Here is a 22,374-nt window from a genome sequence, read left to right on the forward strand (position 1 = left end):
AGAGACAAGAGAGGTGCAGAAAGAGAAAAGAGGAATGCAGAAAGAGGCAAGAGTGATGCAGAAAGAAGCAAGTGAGGTGTAGAAAGAGGCAACAGGGGTGCATAAAGACACAAGAGAGGCGCAGAAACAAGCAAACGAAGTGAAGAAAGAGGCAAGACAATTTCTGAAAAAAGCAACAGAGGTGTGGAAAGAAGCAAGAGAAGTGCAGAAACAGGCAAGTGGGCTGCAGAAAGAGGTAAGATAGGTGCATAAAATGACAAGAGAACAGCAGAAAGAGGCAAGAGGGATGCAAAAAAGGGAAGAAGGGTGCAGAAAGAAGCAAGAGAGGTGCAGAAAGATGCAAGAGAAGTGCATAAAGAGGTAAGAGAGATGCAGAAAGAGGCAAAAAAGGTTCAGAAAGAGGCAAGGGAAGTGTAGAAACAGGCAAGGGAAATGCAGAAAGAGGCAAGAGTGGAGCAGAAAGAGGCAAGAGAGGTGTGGAAAGAAGCAAGAGAAGTGTAGAAAGAGGCAGGAGGGTTGCAGAAAGAAGCAAGTGAGGTGCAGAAAGAGGCAACAGAGGTGCAGAAAGACAAAAGAGAGGCGCAGAAACAAGCAAGAGAATTGCAGAAAGAGGCAAGAGAATTGCTGAAAAAAGCCACTGAGGTGTAGAAAGAACCAAGAGAAGTGCAGAAAGAGGCAAGTGAGGTGCAGAAACAAGAAAGAGCAGTGCAGAAAGAAGCAACAGAGATGCAAAAAGAGGCAAGAGAGGTACAGAAAGAGGTATGAGAGGTACGCAAAGAGGCAATAGAAGTACAGAAAGAGGCAAGTTAGGTGGGGAAAGAAGCAAGAGCAGTGCAGAAAGAACCAACAGAGGTGCAAAAAGAAGCAAGAGTGGAATAGAAAAAGATAGAAGAGATGCACAAAGAGGCAAGAGAGGTATAGAAAGAGGCAGGAGGGGTGCAGAAAGATGGAAGATAAGTGCAGAAAGAAGCAACTGAGGTGCTGAAAGATGTGCAAAGGGTGCAGAAAGAGCAAGAGAAGTGCAGAAAGAACCAACAGGGGTACAGAAAGAGACAAGAGAGGTGCAGAAAGAAGCAAGTGAGGTGTAGAAAGAGGCAACAGAGGTGCATAAAACACAAGAGAGGTGCAGAAACAAGCAAAAGAACTGCAGAAAGAGGCAAGAAATAGGCTGAAAAAAACAACAGAGGTGTGGAAAGAAGCAAGAAAAGTGCAGAAAGAGGCAAGTGAGCTGCAGAAAGAGGCAAGAGAGGTTCAAAAAATGGCACGAGAACAATAGAAAGAGGCAAAAGGGATGCAACAAAAGGAATAAGGGTGCAGAAAGAAGCAAGAGAGGTGCAGAAAGAAGCAAGAAAAGTACAGAAAGAGGCAAGAGAGTTGCAGAAAGAGGCAAGAGAGGTTCAGAAAGAGGCAAGGGAAGTGCAGAAAGAGGAAAGAGAAATGCACAAAGAGGCAAGAGAGGAGCAGAAAGAGGCATAAGAGGTGTAGAAAGAAGCAATAGAAGTGCAGAAAGAGGCAGGTGGTTTGCAGAAAAAAGCAAGTGAGGTACAGAATGAGGCAACAAAGATGCAGAAAGATGCAAGAGAGGTGCAGAAACAAGCAATAGAGTTGCAGAAAGAGGCAAGAGAATTGCTGAAAGAAGCAACTGAGGTGTAGAAAGAACCAAGAGAAGTGCAGAAAGAGGCAAATGAGGTGCAGAAAGAAGCAAGAGCAGTGCAGAAAGAACCAACAGAGTTGCAAAAAGAGGCAAGAGTGGTGCAGAAAGAAGCAAAAGCAGTGCAAAAGAACCAACAGAGGTGCAAAAAGAGGCAAGAGGGGTGTAGAAAAAGGTAGGAGAGTTGCACAAAGAGGGAAGAGAGGTACAGAAAGAGGCAGGAGGGTTGCAGAAAGAAGGAAGAGAAGTGCCGAAAGAAGCATCAGAGGTGCTGAACGAGGCACAAAGGGTGCAGAAAGAGCAAGAGAAGTGCAGAAAGAACCAACAGAGGTACAGAAAAAGGCAAGAGAGGTGCAGAAACAGGCAGGAAAGGTGCAGAAAGAGTGAACAGGGGTACCGAAAGAGTCAAGCGAGGTGCAGAAAGAAGCAAGAGCAGTGCAAAATAAACCAATAGAGGTGCAAAAAGAGGCAAGAGGACTGCAGAAATAGATGTGAGAGATTCACTAACAGGCAAAAGAGGTACAGAAAGAGGCAGGAGGAGTGCAGAAAGAAGGAAGAGAAGTGCAAAAAGAGGCACAAAAATTGCTGAAAGAAGCAACAGAGGTGTAGAGAGAAGAAAGAGAAGTGCAGAAAGAGACAGGTGGGATGTAAAAAGAAGACCAGTGTAGAAAGAACCAAAAGAGGTGCAAAAAGTGGCAAGAGTAGTACCAAAAAAGGTAGGAGAGGTGCAGGAAGAGGTAAGAGATGTGCAGAAAGAAACAACAGTGGTTCAGAAAGAGGCAAGAGGTGTGCTTAAATACGCAACATATGTGTAGAAAGAAGCAAGAGAAGTACAGAAAGGGGCAAGTGAGGTGCAGAAAGATGAAAGAGCAGTGCAGAAAGAACCAACAAAGGTGCAAAAAGAAGCAAGAGCGGTACAGAAAAAGGTAGAAGAGGTGCAGAAAGAGGCAAGAGAGATACATAAAGAGGCAGGAAGGGTGCAGAAAGAAGGAATAGAAGTGCAGAAAGAAGCAACTGAGGTGCTGAAAGAGGCACGAAGGGTGCAGCAAGAGCAAGAGAAGTACAGGAAGAACCAACAGAGGTACAGAAAGAGGCAAGAGAGGTGTAGAAACAGGCAGGAAAGGTGCAGAAAGAGGGAACAGGGGTGCGGAAAGAGAAAGGAGGGGTACAGAAGGAGGCAAAAGGAATGCAGAAAGAAGCAAAAGAGGCAATAGAGGTGCATAAAGATGCAAGAGAGGTGCAGAAACAAGCTGCTAAAAAGTGCAGAAAGAGGCAAGAGAATTGCTGAAAGAAGCAACAGAGGTGGGGAAAGAAGCAAGAGAAGTGCAGAATGAGGCAAGTGAGGTGCAGAAAGAGGCGAGAGAGGTGCATAAAATGGCAAGAGAACAGCAGAAAGAGGCAAGAGGGATGCAAAAAAGGGAAGAAGGGTATAGAAATAAGCTAGAGAGGTGTAGAAAAAAGCAACAGAGGTGTTGAAACAGGCACGAAGTGTGCACCAAGAGAAGTACATGAAGAACCTACAGAGGTACAGAAAGAGGCAAGAGATGTACAGAAAGAGGCAGGAAATGTACAGAAAGAGGGAACAGGGGTGCAGAAAGAGACAAGAGAGGTGCAGAAAGAGAAACGAGGAGTGCAGAAAGAGGCAAGAGTGATGCAGAAAGAAGCAAGTGAGGTGTAGAAAGAGAGGCGCAGAAACAAGCAAACGAAGTGCAGAAAGAGGCAAGACAATTGCTGAAAAAAGCAACAGAGGTGTGGAAAGAAGCAAGAACAGTGCAGAGAGGCAAGTGTGCTGCAGAAAGAGGTAAGATAGGTGCATAAAATGGCAAGAGACCAGCAGAGAGAGGCAAGAGGGATGCAAAAAAGGGAAGAAGGGTGCAGAAAGAAACAAGAGAGGTGTAGAAAGAAACAAGAGAAGTGCATAAAGAGGTAAGAGAGATGCAGAAAGAGGAAAGAAAGGTTCAGAAAGAGGCAAGGAAAGTGTAGTAACAGGCAAGGGAAATGCAGAAAGAGGCAAGAGTGGAGCAGAAAGAGGCAAGAGAGGTGTAGAAAGAAGCAAGAGAAGTGCAGAAAGAGGCAGTAGGGTTGCAAAAAGAAGCAAGTGAGGTGCAGAAAGAGGCAACAGAGGTACAGAAAGACACAAGAGAGGTGCAGAAACAAGCAAGAGAATTGCAGAAAGAGACAAGAGAATTGCTGAAAAAAGCCACTGAGGTGTTGAAAGAACCAAGTGTAGTGCTGGAAGTGACAAGTGAGGTGCTGAAAGATGCAAGAGCAGTGCAGAAAGATTCAACAGAGATGCAAAAAGAGGAAAGAGAGGTACAGAAAGAGGTATGAGAGGTACGCAAAGCGGCAATAGAAGTACAGAAAGAGGCAAGTTATGTGGGGAAAGAAGCAAGAGCAGTGCAGAAAGAACCAACAGAGGTGCAACAAGAAGCAAGAGCGGTACAGAAAAAGATAGAAGAGATGCACAAAGAGGCAAGAGAGGTACAGAAAGAGGTAGGAGGGGTGCAGAAAGATGGAAGATAAGTGCAGAAAGAAGCAACTGAGGTGCTGAAAGAGGTGCAAAGGGTACAGAAAGAGCAATAGAAGTGCAGAAAGAAGCAAGTGAGGTATAGGAAGAGGCAACAGAGGTGCATAAAGACACAAGAGAGGTGAAGAAACAGGCAGCAAAGGTGCAGAAAGAGGGAACAGGGGTGTAGAAAGAGAACGGAGGGGTGCAGAAAGAGGCAAAAGGAAAGCAGAAAGAAGCAAGTCATAAGAGGCAACAGAGGTGCATAAAGATGCAAGAGAGGTGTAGAAACAAGCTAAAAAGTGCAGAAAGAGGCAAGAGAATTGCTGAAAGAAGCAACAGAGGTGTGGAAAGAAGCAAGAGAAGTGCAGAATGAGGCAAATGAGGTGCAGAAAGAGGCAAGAGAGGTGCATAAAATGGCAAGAGAACAGCAGAAAGAGGCAAGAGGGATGCAAAAAAGGGAAGAAGGGTGCAGAAAGAAGCTAGAGAGGTGCAGAAAGATCAACAGAGGTGTTGAAAGAGGCATGAAGGGTGCACCAAGAGAAGGACATGAAAAACCAACAGAGGTACAAAAAGAGGCAAGAGATGTACAGAAACAGGCAGGAAATGTACAGAAAGAGGGAACAGGGGTACAGAAAGAGACAAGAGAGGTACAGAAAGAGAAAAGAGGAGTGCAGAAAGAGGCAAGAGTGATGCAGAAAGAAGTAAGTAAGGTGTAGAAAGAGGCAACAGGGGTGCATAAAGACACAAGAGAGGTGCAGAAACAAGCAAACAAAGTGCAGAAAGAGGCAAGACAATTGCTAGAAAAAGCAAGAGAGGTGTGGAAAGAAGAAAAAAAAGTGCAGAAAGGGGCAAGTGAGCTGCAGAAAGAGGCAAGAGGGATGCAAAGAAAGGAAGAAGGGTGCGGAAAGAAGCAAGAGAGGTGCAGAAAGAAGCAAGAGAAGTGCATAAGGAGGTAAGACAGATGCAGAAAGAGGCAAGAAAGGTTTAGAAAGAGGCAAGGGAAGTGTAGAAACAGGCAAGGGAAATACAGAAAGAGACAAGAGAGGAGCAGAAAGAGGCAAGAGAGGTGTAGAAAGAAGCAAGAGGAGTGCAGAAAGAGGCAGGAGGGTTGCAGAAAGAAGCAAGTGAGGTGCAGAAAGAGGCAACAAAGGTGCAGGAAGACACAAGAGTGGTGCATAAACAAGCAAGAGAATTGCAGAAAGAGGCAAGAGAATTGCTGAAAAAAGCCACTGAGGTGTAGAAAGAACCAAGAGAAGTGCAGAAAGAGGCAAGTGAGGTGCAGAAAGAAGCAAGAGCAGTGCAGAAAGAACCAACAGAGATGCAAAAAGAGGCGATAGAGGTACAGAAAGAGGTATGAGAGGTACGCAAAGAGGCAATAGAAGTACAGAAAGAGGCAAGTTAGGTGGGGAAAGAAGCAAGAGCAGTGCAGAAAGAACCAACAGAGGTGCAAAAAGAAGCAAGAGCGGTATAGAAAAAGATAGAAGAGGTGCACAAAGAGGCAAGAGAGGTAGAGAAAGAGGCAGGAGGGTTGCGGAAAGATGGAAGATAAGTGCAGAAAGAAGCAACTGAGGTGCTGAAAGAGGTGCAAAGGGTGCAGAAAGAGCAAGAGAAGTCAAGAAAGAACCAACAGGGGTGCAGAAAGAGACAAGAGAGGTGCAGAAAGAAGCAAGTGAGGTGTAGAAAGAGGCAACAGAGGTGCATAAAAACACCAGAGAGGTGCAGAAACAAGCAAAAGAAGTGCAGAATAGGCAATAAATAGGATGAAAGAAACAACAGAGGTGTGGAAAGAAGCAAGAAACGTGCAGAAAGAGGCAAGTGAGCTGCAGAAAGAGGCAAGAGAGGTTCAAAAAATGGCAAGAGAACAATTGAAAGAGGCAAAAGGGATGCAACAAAAGGAAAAAGGGTGCAGAAAGAAGCACGAGAGGTGCAGAAAGAAGCAAGAAAAGTACAGAAAGAGGCAAGAGAGTTGCAGAAAGAGGCAAGAGAGGTTCAGAAAGAGGCAAGGGAAGTGCAGAAAGAGGCAAGAGAAAGGCACAAAGAGGCAAGAGAGGAGCAGAAAGAGGCACGAGAGTTGTAGAAAGAAGCAAGACAAGTGCAGAAAGAGGCAGGAGGTTTGCAGAAAAAAGCAAGTGAGGTACAGAAAGAGGCAACAGAGGTGCAGAAAGATGCACAAGATGTGCAGAAACAAGCAATAGAATTGCAGAAAGAGGCAAGAGAATTGCTGAAAGAAGCAACTGAGGTGTAGAAAGAAGCAAGAGCAGTGCAGAAAGAACCAACAGAGTTGCAAAAAGAGGCACGAGGGGTACAGAAAGCGGTATGAGAGGTGCACAAAGAGGCAACAGAAGTACAGAAAGAGGCAAGTGAGGTGCAGAAAGAAGCAAGAGCAGTGCAGAAAGAACCAACGGAGCTGCAAAAAGAAGCAAGAGCGGTACAAAAAAAGGTAGAAGAGGTGTGGAAAGAAGCAAGAAAAGTGCAGAAAGAGGCAAGTGAGCTGCAGAAAGAGGTGAGATAGGTGCATAAAATGGCAAGAGAACAGCAGAAAGAGGCAAGAGGGATGCACAAAAGGAAAGAAGGGTGCAGAAAGAAGCAAGAGAGGTGCAGAAAGAGGCAAGAAAGATTCAGAAAGAGTCAAGGAAATGTAGAAACAGGCAAGGGAAATGCTGAAAGAGGCAAGAGAGGAAAAGAAAGAGGAAAGAGAGGTGTAGAACGAAGCAAGAGAAGTGCAGAAAGAGGCAAGAGTGTTGCAGAAAGTAGCAAGTGAGGTGCAGAAAGAGGCAACAGAGGTGCAGAAAGACACACGAGAGGTGCAGAAACAAGCAAGAGAATTGCAGAAAGAGGCAAGAGAATTGCTGAAAAACCAACAGAGGTGTAGAAAGAACCAAGAGCAGTGCAGAAAGAGGTAAGTGAGGTACAGAAAGAAGCAAGAGCAGTGCAGAAAGAACCAACAGAGAGGCAAGACAGGTACAGAAAGAGGCAAGAGAGGTGTAGAAAGAAGCAAGAGAAGTGCAGAAAGAGGCAGGAGGGTTGCAGAAAGAAGCAAGTGAGGTGCAGAAAGAGGCAACAGAGGTGCAGAAAGACACAAGAGTGGTGCAGAAACAAGCAAGAGAATTGCAGAAAGAGGCAAGAGAATTGCTGAAAAAAGCCACTGAGGTGTAGAAAGAACCAAGAGAAGTGCAGAAAGAGGCAAGTGAGGTGAAGAAAGAAGCAAGAGCAGTGCAGAAAGAACCAACAGAGATGCAAAAAGAGGCAATAGAGGTACAGAAAGAGGTATGAGAGGTACACAAAGAGGCAATAGAAGTACAGAAAGAGGCAAGTTAGGTGGGGAAAGAAGCAAGAGCAGTGCAGAAAGAACCAACAGAGGTGCAAAAAGAAGCAAGAGCGGTATAGAAAAAGATAGAAGAGGTGCACAAAGAGGCAAGAGAGGTAGAGAAAGAGGCAGGAGGGGTGCAGAAAGATGGAAGCTAATTGCAGAAAGAAGCAACTGAGGTGCTGAAAGAGGTACAAAGGGTGCAGAAAGAGCAAGAGAAGTCAAGAAAGAACCAACAGGGGTACAGAAAGAGACAAGAGAGGTGCAGAAAGAAGCAAGTGAGGTGTAGAAAGAGGCAACAGAGGTGCAGAAAAACACCAGAGAGGTGCAGAAACAAGCAAAAGAAGTGCAGAATAGGCAATAAATAGGCTGAAAGAAACAACAGAGGTGTGGAAAGAAGCAAGAAACGTGCAGAAAGAGGCAAGTGAACGGCAGAAAGAGGCAAGAGAGGTTCAAAAAATGGCAAGAGAACAATAGAAAGAGGCAAAAGGGATGCAACAAAAGGAAGAAGGGTGCAGAAAGAAGCACGAGAGGTGCAGAAAGAAGCAAGAAAAGTGCAGAAAGAGGCAAGAGAGTTGCAGAAAGAGGCAAGAGAGGTTCAGAAAGAGGCAAGAGAAGTGCAGAAAGAGGCAAGAGAAAGGCACAAAGAGGCAAGAGAGGAGCAGAAAGAGGCACGAGAGTTGTAGAAAGAAGCAAGACAAGTGCAGAAAGAGGCAGGAGGTTTGCAGAAAAAAGCAAGTGAGGTACAGAAAGAGGCAACAGAGGTGCAGAAAGATGCACGAGATGTGCAGAAACAAGCAATAGAATTGCAGAAAGAGGCAAGAGAATTGCTGAAAGAAGCAACTGAGGTGTAGAAAGAAGCAAGAGCAGTGCAGAAAGAACCAACAGAGTTGTAAAAAGAGGAACGAGGGGTACAGAAAGAGGTATGAGAGGTGCACAAAGAGGCAACAGAAGTACAGAAAGAGGCAAGTGAGGTGCAGAAAGATGCAAGAGCAGTGCAGAAAGAACCAACAGAGCTACAAAAAGAAGCAAGAGCGGTACAAAAAAGGTAGAAGAGGTGTGGAAAGAAGCAAGAAAACTGCAGAAAGAGGCAAGTGAGCTGCAGAAAGAGGTGAGATAGGTGCATAAAATGGCAAGAGAACAGCAGAAAGAGGCAAGAGGGATGCAAAAAAAGGAAAGAAGGGTGCAGAAAGAAGCAAGAGAGGTGCAGAACGAGGCAAGAAAGATTCAGAAAGAGTCAAGGAAATGTAGAAACAGGCAAGGGAAATGCTGAAAGAGGCAAGGGAGGAAAAGAAAGAAGAAAGAGAGGTGTAGAAAGGAGCAAGAGAAGTGCAGAAAGAGGCAGGAGGGTTGCAGAAAGTAGCAAGTGAGGTGCAGAAAGAGGCAACAGAGGTGCAGAAAGACACAAGAGAGGTGCAGAAACAAGCAAGAGAATTGCAGAAAGAGGCAAGAGAATTGCTGAAAAAGCCACAGAGGTGTAGAAAGAACCAAGAGCAGTGCAGAAAGAGGTAAGTGAGGTACAGAAAGAAGCAAGAGCAGTGCAGAAAGAACCAACAGAGAGGCAAGACAGGTACAGAAAGAGGTATGAGAGGTACGCAAAGAGGCAATAGAAGTACAGAAAGAGGCAACAGAGGTGCAGAAAGATGCACAAGATGTGCAGAAACAAGCAATAGAATTGCAGAAAGAGGCAAGAGAATTGCTGAAAGAAGCAACTGAGGTGTAGAAAGAAGCAAGAGCAGTGCAGAAAGAACCAACAGAGTTGCAAAAAGAGGCACGAGGGGTACAGAAAGCGGTATGAGAGGTGCACAAAGAGGCAACAGAAGTACAGAAAGAGGCAAGTGAGGTGCAGAAAGAAGCAAGAGCAGTGCAGAAAGAACCAACGGAGCTGCAAAAAGAAGCAAGAGCGGTACAAAAAAAGGTAGAAGAGGTGTGGAAAGAAGCAAGAAAAGTGCAGAAAGAGGCAAGTGAGCTGCAGAAAGAGGTGAGATAGGTGCATAAAATGGCAAGAGAACAGCAGAAAGAGGCAAGAGGGATGCACAAAAGGAAAGAAGGGTGCAGAAAGAAGCAAGAGAGGTGCAGAAAGAGGCAAGAAAGATTCAGAAAGAGTCAAGGAAATGTAGAAACAGGCAAGGGAAATGCTGAAAGAGGCAAGAGAGGAAAAGAAAGAGGAAAGAGAGGTGTAGAACGAAGCAAGAGAAGTGCAGAAAGAGGCAAGAGTGTTGCAGAAAGTAGCAAGTGAGGTGCAGAAAGAGGCAACAGAGGTGCAGAAAGACACACGAGAGGTGCAGAAACAAGCAAGAGAATTGCAGAAAGAGGCAAGAGAATTGCTGAAAAACCAACAGAGGTGTAGAAAGAACCAAGAGCAGTGCAGAAAGAGGTAAGTGAGGTACAGAAAGAAGCAAGAGCAGTGCAGAAAGAACCAACAGAGAGGCAAGACAGGTACAGAAAGAGGCAAGAGAGGTGTAGAAAGAAGCAAGAGAAGTGCAGAAAGAGGCAGGAGGGTTGCAGAAAGAAGCAAGTGAGGTGCAGAAAGAGGCAACAGAGGTGCAGAAAGACACAAGAGTGGTGCAGAAACAAGCAAGAGAATTGCAGAAAGAGGCAAGAGAATTGCTGAAAAAAGCCACTGAGGTGTAGAAAGAACCAAGAGAAGTGCAGAAAGAGGCAAGTGAGGTGAAGAAAGAAGCAAGAGCAGTGCAGAAAGAACCAACAGAGATGCAAAAAGAGGCAATAGAGGTACAGAAAGAGGTATGAGAGGTACACAAAGAGGCAATAGAAGTACAGAAAGAGGCAAGTTAGGTGGGGAAAGAAGCAAGAGCAGTGCAGAAAGAACCAACAGAGGTGCAAAAAGAAGCAAGAGCGGTATAGAAAAAGATAGAAGAGGTGCACAAAGAGGCAAGAGAGGTAGAGAAAGAGGCAGGAGGGGTGCAGAAAGATGGAAGCTAATTGCAGAAAGAAGCAACTGAGGTGCTGAAAGAGGTACAAAGGGTGCAGAAAGAGCAAGAGAAGTCAAGAAAGAACCAACAGGGGTACAGAAAGAGACAAGAGAGGTGCAGAAAGAAGCAAGTGAGGTGTAGAAAGAGGCAACAGAGGTGCAGAAAAACACCAGAGAGGTGCAGAAACAAGCAAAAGAAGTGCAGAATAGGCAATAAATAGGCTGAAAGAAACAACAGAGGTGTGGAAAGAAGCAAGAAACGTGCAGAAAGAGGCAAGTGAACGGCAGAAAGAGGCAAGAGAGGTTCAAAAAATGGCAAGAGAACAATAGAAAGAGGCAAAAGGGATGCAACAAAAGGAAGAAGGGTGCAGAAAGAAGCACGAGAGGTGCAGAAAGAAGCAAGAAAAGTGCAGAAAGAGGCAAGAGAGTTGCAGAAAGAGGCAAGAGAGGTTCAGAAAGAGGCAAGAGAAGTGCAGAAAGAGGCAAGAGAAAGGCACAAAGAGGCAAGAGAGGAGCAGAAAGAGGCACGAGAGTTGTAGAAAGAAGCAAGACAAGTGCAGAAAGAGGCAGGAGGTTTGCAGAAAAAAGCAAGTGAGGTACAGAAAGAGGCAACAGAGGTGCAGAAAGATGCACGAGATGTGCAGAAACAAGCAATAGAATTGCAGAAAGAGGCAAGAGAATTGCTGAAAGAAGCAACTGAGGTGTAGAAAGAAGCAAGAGCAGTGCAGAAAGAACCAACAGAGTTGTAAAAAGAGGAACGAGGGGTACAGAAAGAGGTATGAGAGGTGCACAAAGAGGCAACAGAAGTACAGAAAGAGGCAAGTGAGGTGCAGAAAGATGCAAGAGCAGTGCAGAAAGAACCAACAGAGCTACAAAAAGAAGCAAGAGCGGTACAAAAAAAGGTAGAAGAGGTGTGGAAAGAAGCAAGAAAACTGCAGAAAGAGGCAAGTGAGCTGCAGAAAGAGGTGAGATAGGTGCATAAAATGGCAAGAGAACAGCAGAAAGAGGCAAGAGGGATGCAAAAAAAGGAAAGAAGGGTGCAGAAAGAAGCAAGAGAGGTGCAGAAAGAGGCAAGAAAGATTCAGAAAGAGTCAAGGAAATGTAGAAACAGGCAAGGGAAATGCTGAAAGAGGCAAGGGAGGAAAAGAAAGAAGAAAGAGAGGTGTAGAAAGGAGCAAGAGAAGTGCAGAAAGAGGCAGGAGGGTTGCAGAAAGTAGCAAGTGAGGTGCAGAAAGAGGCAACAGAGGTGCAGAAAGACACAAGAGAGGTGCAGAAACAAGCAAGAGAATTGCAGAAAGAGGCAAGAGAATTGCTGAAAAAGCCACAGAGGTGTAGAAAGAACCAAGAGCAGTGCAGAAAGAGGTAAGTGAGGTACAGAAAGAAGCAAGAGCAGTGCAGAAAGAACCAACAGAGAGGCAAGACAGGTACAGAAAGAGGTATGAGAGGTACGCAAAGAGGCAATAGAAGTACAGAAAGAGGCAAGTTAGGTGGGGAAAGAAGCATGAGCAGTGCAGAAAGATCCAACAGAGGTGCAAAAAGAAGCAAGAGTGGTCCAGAAAAAGAAAGAAGAGGTGCACAAAGAGGCAAGAGAGGTACAGAAAGAGGCAGGAGGGGTGCAGAAAGATGGAAGATAAGTGCAGAAAGATGCAACTGAGGTGCTAAAAGAGGAGCAAAGGGTGCAGAAAGAGCAAGAGAAGTGCAGAAAGAACCAACAGGGGTGCAGAAAGAGACAAGAGAGGTGCAGAAAGAAGCAAGTGAGGTGTAGAAAGAGGCAACAGAGGTGCATAAAAACCCAAGAGAGGTACAGAAACATGCAAAAGAAGTGCAGAAAGAGGCAAGAAATAGGCTGAAAGAAACAACAGAGGTGTGGAAAGAAGCAACAAAAGTGCAGAAAGAGGCAAGTGCGCTGCAGAAAGAGGCAAGAGAGGTTCAAAAAATGGCAAGAGAACAACAGAAAGAGGCAAAAGGGATGCAACAAAAGGAAGAAGGGTGCAAAAAGAAGCAAAGGAGGTGCCGAAAGAATCAAGAAAAGTGCAGAAAGAAGCAAGAGAGTTGCATAAAGAGGCAAGAAAGGTTCAGATAGAGGCAAGGGAATTGCAGAAAGAGGCATGAGAAATGCACAAAGAGGCAAGAGAGGAGCAGGAAGAGGCACGAGAGGTGTAGAAAGAAGCAAGAGAAGTGCAGAAAGAGGCAGGAGGTTTGCAGAAAAAAAGCAAGTAAGGTACAGAAAGAGGCAGCAGAGGTGCAGAAAGATGCAAGAGAGGTGCAGAAACAAGCAAGAGAATTGCAGAAAGAGGCAAGAGAATTTCTGAAAGAAGCAACTGAGGTGTAGGAAGAAGCAAGAGAAGTGCAGAAAGAGGCAAGTGAGGTGCAGAAAGAAGCAAGAGCAGTGCAGAAAGAACCAACAGAGTTGCAAAAAGAGGCAAGATGGGTACAGAAAGAGGTATGAGAGGTACACAAAGAGGCAATAAAAGCACAGAAAGAGGCAAGTGAGGTGCAGAAAGAGGCAAGTGAGGTGCAGAAAGAAGCAAGAGCAGTGCAGAAAGAACTAACAGAGCTGCAAAAAGATGCAAGAGCGGTACAAAAAAGGTAGAAGAGGTGTGGAAAGAAGCAAGAAAAGTGCAGAAAGAGGCAGGTGAGCTGCAGAAAGAGGTAAGATAGGTGCATAAAATGGCAAGAGAACAGCAGAAATAGGCAAGAGGGATGCAAAAAAGGGAAGAAGGGTACAGAAAGAAGGAAGAGAGGTGCAGAAAGAGGCAAGAAAGGTTCAGAAAGAGGCAAGGAAGTGTAGAAACAGGCACGGGAAATGCAGAAAGAGGCAAGAGAGGAACAGAAAGAGGCAAGAGGGGTGTAGAAAGAAGCAAGAGAAGTGCAGAAAGAGGCAGGAGGGTTGCTTAAAGAAGCAAGTGAGGTACAGAAAGAGGCAACAGAGGTGCAGAAAGACACAAGAGAGGTGCAGAAACAAGCAAGAGAATTGCAGAAAGAGGCAAGAGAATTGCTGAAAGATGCCACTGAGGTGTAGAAAGAACCAAGAGAAGTGCAGAAAGAGGCAAGTGAGGTGCAGAAAGAAGCAAGAGCAGTGCAGAAAGAAGCAACAGAGATGCAAAAAGAGGCAAGAGAGGTACAGAAAGAGGTATGAGAGGTACGCAAAGAGGCAATAGAAGTACAGAAAGAGGCAAGTTAGGTGGGGAAAGAAGCAAGAGCAGTGCAGAAAGAACCAACCTAGGTGCAAAAAGAAGCAAGCGCGGAACAGAAAAAGATTGAAGAGGTGCAGAAAGAAACAAGTGAGGTGTAGAAAGAGGCAAGAGCAGTGCAGAAAGAACCAACAGAGTTGCAAAAAGAGGCAAGATGGGTACAGAAAGAGGTATGAGAGGTACACAAAGAGGCAATAGAAGCACAGAAAGAGGCAAGTGAGGTGCAGAAAGAGGCAAGTGAGGTGCAGAAAGAAGCAAGAGCAGTGCAGAAAGAACTAACAGAGCTGCAAAAAGATGCAAGAGCGGTACAAAAAAAGGTAGAAGATGTGTGGAAAGAAGCAAGAAAAGTACAGAAAGAGGCAGGTGAGCTGCAGAAAGAGGTAAGATAGGTGCATAAAATGGCAAGAGAACAGCAGAAATAGGCAAGAGGGATGCAAAAAAGGGAAGAAGGGTGCAGAAAGAAGCAAGAGAGGTGCAGAAAGAGGCAAGAAAGGTTCAGAAAGAGGCAAGGAAGTCTAGAAACAGGCACGGGAAATGCAGAAAGAGGCAAGAGAGGAACAGAAAGAGGCAAGAGGGGTGTAGAAAGAAGCAAGAGAAGTGCAGAAAGAGGCAGGAGGGTTGCAGAAAGAAGCAAGTGAGGTACAGAAAGAGGCAACAGAGGTGCAGAAAGACACAAGAGAGGTGCAGAAACAAGCAAGAGAATTGCAGAAAGAGGCAAGAGAATTGCTGAAAGATGCCACTGAGGTGTAGAAAGAAGGAAGAGAAGTGCAGAAAGAGGCAAGTGAGGTGCAGAAAGAAGCAAGAGCAGTGCAGAAAGAAGCAACAGAGATGCAAAAAGAGGCAAGAGAGATACAGAAAGAGGTATGAGAGGTACGCAAAGTGGCAATAGAAGTACAGAAAGAGGCAAGTTAGGTGAGGAAAGCAGGAAGAGCAGTGCAGAAAGAACCAACCTAGGTGCAAAAAGAAGCAAGCGCGGAACAGAAAAAGATTGAAGAGGTGCACAAAGAGGCAAGAGAAGTACAGAAAGAGGTAGAGGGGTGCAGAAAGATGGAATATAAGTGCAGAAAGAAGCAACTGAGGTGCTGAAAGAGGTGCAAAGGGTGCAGAAAGAGTTAGAGAAGTGAAGAAAGAACCAACAGGGGTGCAGAAATTGAAAAGAGAGGTGCAGAAAGAAGCAAGTGAGGTGTAGAAAGAGGCAACTGAGTTGCATAAAGACACAAGAGAGGTGCAGAAAGAGGCAGGAAAGGTGCAGAAAGAGGGAACAGCGGTGCATAAAGAGAAAGGAGGGGTGCAGAAAGAGGCAAAAGGGATGCAGAACGAGGCAAGAGAGGTTCAGAAAGAAGCAAGGGAAGTGAAGAAAGAGGCAAGAGAAATGCACAAATAGGCAAGAGAGGAGCAGAAAGAAGCACGAGAGGTGTAGAAAGAAGCAAGAGAAGTGCAGAAAGAGGCAGGAGGGTTGCAGAAAAAAGCAAGTGAGGTACAGAAAAAGGCAACAGAGGTGCAGAAAGATGCAAGAGAGGTACAGAAACAAGCAAGAGAATTACAGAAAGAGGCAAGTGAGGTGCAGAAAGAAGCAAGAGCAGTGCAGAAAGAACCAACAGAGTTGCAAAAAGAGGCAAGAGGGGTACAGAAAGAGGTATGAGAGGTGCACAAAGAGGCAATAGATGTACAGAAAGAGGCAAGTGAAGTGCAGAACAAAGCAAGAGCAGTGCAGAAAGAACCAACAGAGCTGCAAAAAGAAGCAAGAGCAGTACAAAAAAAGGTAGAAGAGGTGCACAAAGAGGCAAGAGAGGTACAGAAAGAGGCAGGAGGGGTGCAGAAACATGGAAGAGAAGTGCAGAAAGAAGCAACTGAGGTGCTGAAAAAGGTGCGAAGGGTGCAGAAAGAGCAAGAGAAGTGCAGATAGAACCAAAAGAGATATAGAAAGAGGCAGGAGAGGTGCAGAAACAGGCAGGAAAGTTGCATGGGTACAGAAAGGGACAAGAGAGGTCCAGAAACAGAAAAGTGGAGTGCAGAAAGAGGTAAGAGGGGTGTAGAAAAAGCAAGTGAGGTGTAGAAAGTGGCAACAGATGTGCATAATGACGCAGGAGAGGTGCAGAAACAAGCAAAAAAAGTGCAGAATGAGGCAAGAGAATTGCTGAAAGAAGCAACAGAGGTGTGGAAAGAAGCAAGAGAAGTGCAGAAAGAGGCAAGTGAGATGCAGAAAAAGGCAAAAGAATAGCAGAAAGATGCAAGAGAATGCATAAAAGGGAAGAAGGGTACAGAAAGAAGCAAGAAACGTGCAGAAGGAAGCAAGAGAAGTACATAAAGAGGCAAGAGAGGTGCAGGAAAAGGCAAGAAGGTTCAGAAAGAGGCAAGGGATGTGGAAAAACAGGCAAGAGAAATGCACAAAGAGGCAAGCGGGGAGCAGAAAGAGGCAAGAGATGTGTAGAAAGAAGCAAGAGAAGTGGAGAAAGAGGCAGGAGGGGTGCAGAAAGAAGCAAGGGAGGTGCAGAAAGAGGCAACAGAGATACAGAAACAAGCAAGAGAAGTGCAGAAACAGGCAAGAGAATTGTTGAAAGACACAACAGAAGTGGAGAAAGACCAAGAGAAGGGCAGAAAGAAGCAAGTGCGGTGCAGAAAGAAGCAAGAGCAGTTCAGAAAGAACCAACAGATGTGCAAAAATAAGCAAGATGGGTGCAGAAAGAGGTATGAGATGTGCACAAAGAGGCAAGAGAGGTACAGAAAGAGGCAGGAGGGGTGCAGAAAGAAGGAAGAGAAGTGCAGAAAGAAGCAACAGAGGTGCTGAAAGAGGTGCGATGGTGTAGAAAGAGCAAGAGCAGTACAGAAAGAACTAACAGAGATAAAGAAAGATGCAACAGGGGTGCAGAAACACACGAGAGGTGCAGAAACAAGTAAGAGAAACTGCATAAAGAAGCAACAGAGATGTAATAAGGGGAAAGTGGGGTAGAGAAGGAGACAAGAGGGATAAAGAAAGAAACAAGAGAGGTACAGAAAAAGGGAAGAATGGTGTGAAAGAGGCATGAGCGTGTCAGAAAGAAGCAACAGAAATGCAGAAAGAGGCAAGAGAGGCGCAGAAAGAAGCAAGAGTGGTTTACACATGATTAGTACCAATTTTATACCCACATTTAGCAATAAGTAACAGGTGACCATTCTAGGTTTGCACAGGGCCTTCCACCATGCTGTAACACTTGCCGCTGGATTTTTGGTAACGTTTGAGCCGTATGAGCTAGAAAAAATGTTTCTTTGGTCAAATCTGCAGATTATGCAGCAGATAATGGATTATGTGGCAAATGCAGTGTAGGAGTGTGGGTTCTGCTTCACATGGGTACCACCACTTTTTGCTGGTGTTTCACTTTTTTTCGACCTTAGTCTGGCTGTGGCCCTGCTAATCAGGACCCCAGCCTAGCTGCTTCCTCTCTAAGATGGTTTCCATGTACATTAGGTACATTTCTAATTGGATTCTGGAGTGCCTTATAAGCCCCTAGTATATGGTATACTATGTACCTAGGGCATAGGTACCTCAGAGGCCTACCAGGGGCTGAAGCATGTATTATGCCACCCCTGGGAAGCACTCCAAAATGGCACCACAGGTCTGCTACTGCAGCCTGGGTAAGGTGGTGCCTGCACCCCTTACTGTGGTATAGGCTACCAATATCACTACCATTGCACACACATATAAAACCTATGAGTCACTCCTATGGCAGGCCTTAACAATCCTGAAGGCAGAGTGCTTCGTTTTTATGTGAGAGGGTTCCCCTGCATGAGCAGTGCCCCTCTGCAGCATTCGGAGTACCTCCTATGATGCTGTTTGTGGTGCAGTCTCACCATATACTCTTAAGTGCATTATAACCTTGCGATAAATGCTAACTTTGGACTGGCGGTACGGAAACATATCATGTTTGGTGTCAAACGCTTTGGAATTCTACTCCCCCACCAGTTCTGCCGGCGGGGGTAGCATTGCACCCTTCTAGAGGGAGAGACATGTTCACACTGGTCTGCCCGGTAAAGACTTTCTATAGCCCTGGCATCACAAAATGGATGCCACTGCCACAGACATGGGTTTGGCCTCCTACTGGTGACCGAAACTCCAGCAGGGGAGGCCTGGACAATAGGTTTCCTGTCCAAGGGAGGTGTAACCACCTCCCCAGACAGGCAGATGTGTATTGGGGCTGGGCGGGAGCACTCTCTGGTGCTTTGAAGTCCTGCACTGGGGGCACACTTGGTGTCCCTGTGCAAAGTCCAGTTCAAACCGGTTGCAGGGGATACCTGCCCCTGCTGTGGTGCGAAACTGGACAAAGGAAATAGGTGTAACCACCCCTCTTTTCAAACCCTACCATAGGTGGGTCCCTAGAGTATGTCCAATCCCCAAACTGTGTATAAGTATTGGAACCCAGTCCTTGCGCCTTTAGATTACCCTGGACGAAACTCTGCAACATATATCCTGGACCTTCGATGTTCTACTTTAACTAGAGCACTGAAGAAATCTCCGTTTGTGTCAAGGAGTGACTTCCCTGCTTGTCAGGCACCAAAGAAGCAACTGTCCGGCCTGCAATTCTGAAGCTCCCGCCAGACGCCGAATTCTCTGCATCCCCAGAGGTGGATTTCCAGACTTCCCCGAAGCTATCCTGAGTCCACAGAAAAGCTGAGGCCCGTGGCTATCGTAGGTGACGTGGAACCGTGACCCCTGGTCTTCCTTGAAGTTGTGCTTTGGCCTCGTGTAGCCCCAGCCTTGAGCACCTCCTGCACTGAAGATTTCTGGCCTCCACTCCACGAGTGAACCGTGGGCCAGTTTCCAGTGTGACCGCTTGAGGCTCCTTCGCAATCGCTAGCCCGTTGGCTAGTAGGTCCCTATGAAGGCAACTCCTTTTCCTGGTTGCTCCAGATGTGCCCTGACTTACCCTTGCTGGGTGAGTCCCCCAGACCTTGCTGGTCTGCACCGACGTCCTTTTCCTATTTCCAAGTGATTTGCCGTTGCCAAGGCTTGTTGGGTCCAATCTGGTCGCCAACACCGCAGCACTCGACAGACTTTGTAGAACAGCTCGAATCCAGCTCCTGGTTGTCGTCGACACCTCCTGGACCTCATGGCTGGAGAGTCAAGACACCCGTCAACTCACCTGAAGCACCTGACATCTGTGGGCATTGGACTACCGTGCCCTTGGTAACTGGTAAGTGACCCAGACTCTATCCCCCCTGCTTTCAGGTTCCTTCCATCCTAGATCCAGGCTTGGATCTCTCTGGACACTTCTCCTCTTCATGGCAGCAGCACTTCCTGAGCAGCTTCCATTGAAAACAGCGACGCAACCTGACACCATTTGACACCTATGCACCAGGCTTCCCTGGGTGAGGTAACTCGAGTACTCCGGTGCTCCCATGGGTGTTGGCCCTAGACACCTCTAAGTCCAAAAGGGTTCACTCGTAGTTATCCTCTAAGTGTCCTTAAACTCTTAAGTTCCTACGGCGACTTTCCACATAGAAGTTAACGGGGATTAGCGGCTGTGTTCTCACACTGCAGGCGTCCCCCGTGGGTCCCCTGTGTCACTAGCTTGGGTGGTTCCTTGTGGTCCAAGCACTTCTACAGGCTCTAGGCCTTGTGTATAGTTCAGTCGTGGTTCTTATACCACTTTATTGATATTCGATTTGGTACGCCCCCAGGGCCCAAACGTGTATTTGTGCTTTTACTGTTGAATACTGACTTGTAACTTAAGTACTTCGAACTCCAGCCTCATAAAGAGACTAGAGGGGTGTGTTTTATCTTAAATACATACATTTTAAATATATACCTGGTGTGGTTGTCCTTTCATTTAGTCATTCAGGAGATTATAGACTGGTAAAACAAGCTGCTTTACATTCCTTCAAGACTTAGCCTGAAGGCTGCTCTCCATAGCTAGCACTAGGATAGCTTTCAATAAAGGTTGTCTTTAACCTATCACCATAAGAGGTTGTTTGGACTGATACAAGATGTCCACTATAACTAGCGGACAGCATATATCAGGCCAACTTCTCACATTGGTGTGCAGCGTGTGGGATTCTAGCTTGCTATTGTTTTACTAGATAATCTCAATAGAATTGATCATCTGAAAACCACTATAGGTACCTTAGGTACATATAATATCAAGTTTAGTATACAGTAAGTTCTATTGTATTTAGAGTTGTGTGTTAAGGGATAGCACACCCTTTCTACAACTCAAGAGAGTTTAGTAGGCCACACTAGTGTAGGTAGTGTAATACACCACACCACACTAGTAATGTCTAATCAGCCAGGAACCAGTGGGTCCCTGCCAGAAGCCAGTGGGCTTCTCCCCTATAAATATGAGGAGCTCACCTTTGCACCGCTTAGGGCCTTATGTTCCATTAGGAAGCTGAAGACAGGCAAAAGCCCAACTACCCAGCATCTTTTACAGATACTCAGGCTGGATGATCTCCCAGGGCCTAGTGGGCCTGAAGGGGTAGGCAGAGTGGGTGGGGCAGCAGTTGAGGGTGGATCTAGGGGTGGAATTCCCCCTGGCCCAAACTCTGCTGCTGACCAGACTGATGACGATGATCAGGATCTGGTGACCACAGCTCAACTGGATGAAGATGATGAGGAAGAGCCCAATGCTCCCCTCTTTGTCCCTCCAGGAAGAGTTGAAGGTAGGGTTAGAAGGAATAGATCTCTCTCAAGGGAGTCTGTTCAGTCTACCTCCTCTGTAGGGACCTCTGTTTCTTCTCACAGAGGAAGGGAAACCTCCCAGGAGAGGAGAGAGAGACTGCTGAAGTATGAGCAAGATAAATTCAACCTCAGAAAGCAGCAGATGTCCCTAGATAGGGAAGCCCTAGAGCTCTACAGAGCTAGGAAAAAAGAGGGACTAGAGTCCCTTGGTGGCAGCAATTTCCCTAGAGATAGGGAGAGGTCTTATAAACATAGAAACCTAAGTAAGATTGTCCCTTCCTACCAGAGTGGGGATGACATCCACAAATGGATAACTGCCTTGGAGAGGGCCTGTAAAGTACAGAAGGTCCCTCAAGGTCAGTGGGCAGCAATCTTATGGCTCTCCTTTGCAGACAAAGGTAGAGATAAGCTCCTCACTGTAAGAGAAGAGGATGCTGATGATTACCAGGTCTTAACAGTGCACTGATAAATGAATTTGGCCTAACCACTCAACAATACAGGGTAAAGTTCAGGGATACCCAAAAGGCACAAAATCAAAACTGGGTGGACTTTGTTGACTGTGTTGCTAAGGCTCTGGAAGGTTGGTTATTGGGCAGTAAAGTGAGTGACTTCATAGGATTGTACAATCTGATAATGAGGGAGCAGATTCTTAATAATTGTCAAAATCAGCTGTTGCATCAGTACGTGGTATACTCTGATCTGACCTCTCCCCAAGAGTTGGGAAAGAAGGCAGACAAATGGGTCAGAACCAGGGTGAGGCAGAAGGTACAGAACCAAGGTGGTGACCCAAAGAAGCAAGATTCTAAGAATTCTGACAAGGGTGGGGACAAGGGTAAATACCAGAAGTCTTCTCAAGGGCCCCAAAAATCTTCTTCAGGTGGGGATTCACAGGCTAACAAAGGGAAAGGCCAAAAGAAACCATGGTGCAAAGTCTGTAAGCAAAAGACACACTAGACCAGTGATTGCACCAAGTCCAAAGAGAATACTCCAGCCCCCACAAATGCCCCTAAGGCACCTGCTCCTCCTAGTGCAGTTACAATTGGTGGTGGGAATACACAGCCAAAGTGTTTAGTAGGGTTGACACTGAGTTGGACTCTGGCCTAGTCAGAGAAACCACTCAGGCTGTTCTTGTCTGTGATGGGGGCATGGATATGACCCCCCTCTGTGAGGCCCAGTAACTTGGGCAAGTACAGGCAACAGCCTTTAATCAATGGAGTACATGCTTCGGCATTCAGGGACACAGGAGCAAGTGTCACTATGGTGACAAAAGATCTTGTGGATCCTGGGCAGATTATACTTGGTGAAATGTACCAAGTGACCAATGCTAGCAATGTCAGAACAGACCATTCTCTGGCAGTTGTTAACTTCTCCTGGGGAGGGGTAACTGGCCCTAAGAAAGTTGTGGTGAGTGCAAACCTACCAGTCGAATGCTTGCTTGGCAATGATCTACAGACTTCAGCTTTGGCAGAAGTAGAGCTCAGGACTCATGCAGATATGCTGGGCATCCATGCAGATGTGTTTGCTGTGACCAGGTCACAGGCCAAAATGTCTGAAACTGAACAGGCCTTGGATTCTGGAATAAGGGACCAAGTGCCTTCCAAGAGGAGAAGCAGAAGGGTTAAGGCAGAGCCTTCCCCCTGACTCAGAAGGAGGATCAGTTTCCTGAGGGAGATGATCACAGTCCTGAATAAGTAACTGTCCCAGAGGAGCTTGAGCCTGATCAGGTTGAGTTCCTGGGGACAGGGGCCCTTCCAGGGAAGATCTGAGCCAGGAGCAGCAGAGCTGCCCCTCTCTTGAACCCCTCAGACTGCAAGCTGCTGCTGAGGCTGCTGGGAGGGCTAGTGGTACCCATAAGGTGTATTGGGATGATGGACTCATGTACTCAGAGTGTAGAGACCCCAAGCCTGGTGCCACCAGGAAGTTGGTTATACCTCTGAAGTTCAGGGGCTTCCTATTGACCCTAGTCCATGATATCCCTTTAGCAGGTCACCTGGGCCAGAACAAGACTTGGGACTGACTGGTCCCTCACTTTCACTGGCCCCACATGTCTGAAGACACAAAGGGGTTTTGTCGCTCCTGTGTAACCTGCCAAGCCAGTGGCAAAGCAGGTGGCACTACAAAGGCCCCCC

The sequence above is a fragment of the Triturus cristatus genome, chromosome 8 (assembly GCF_964204655.1).
Source record: "Triturus cristatus chromosome 8, aTriCri1.1, whole genome shotgun sequence".
NCBI classification, from domain to species: Eukaryota; Metazoa; Chordata; class Amphibia; order Caudata; family Salamandridae; genus Triturus; species Triturus cristatus.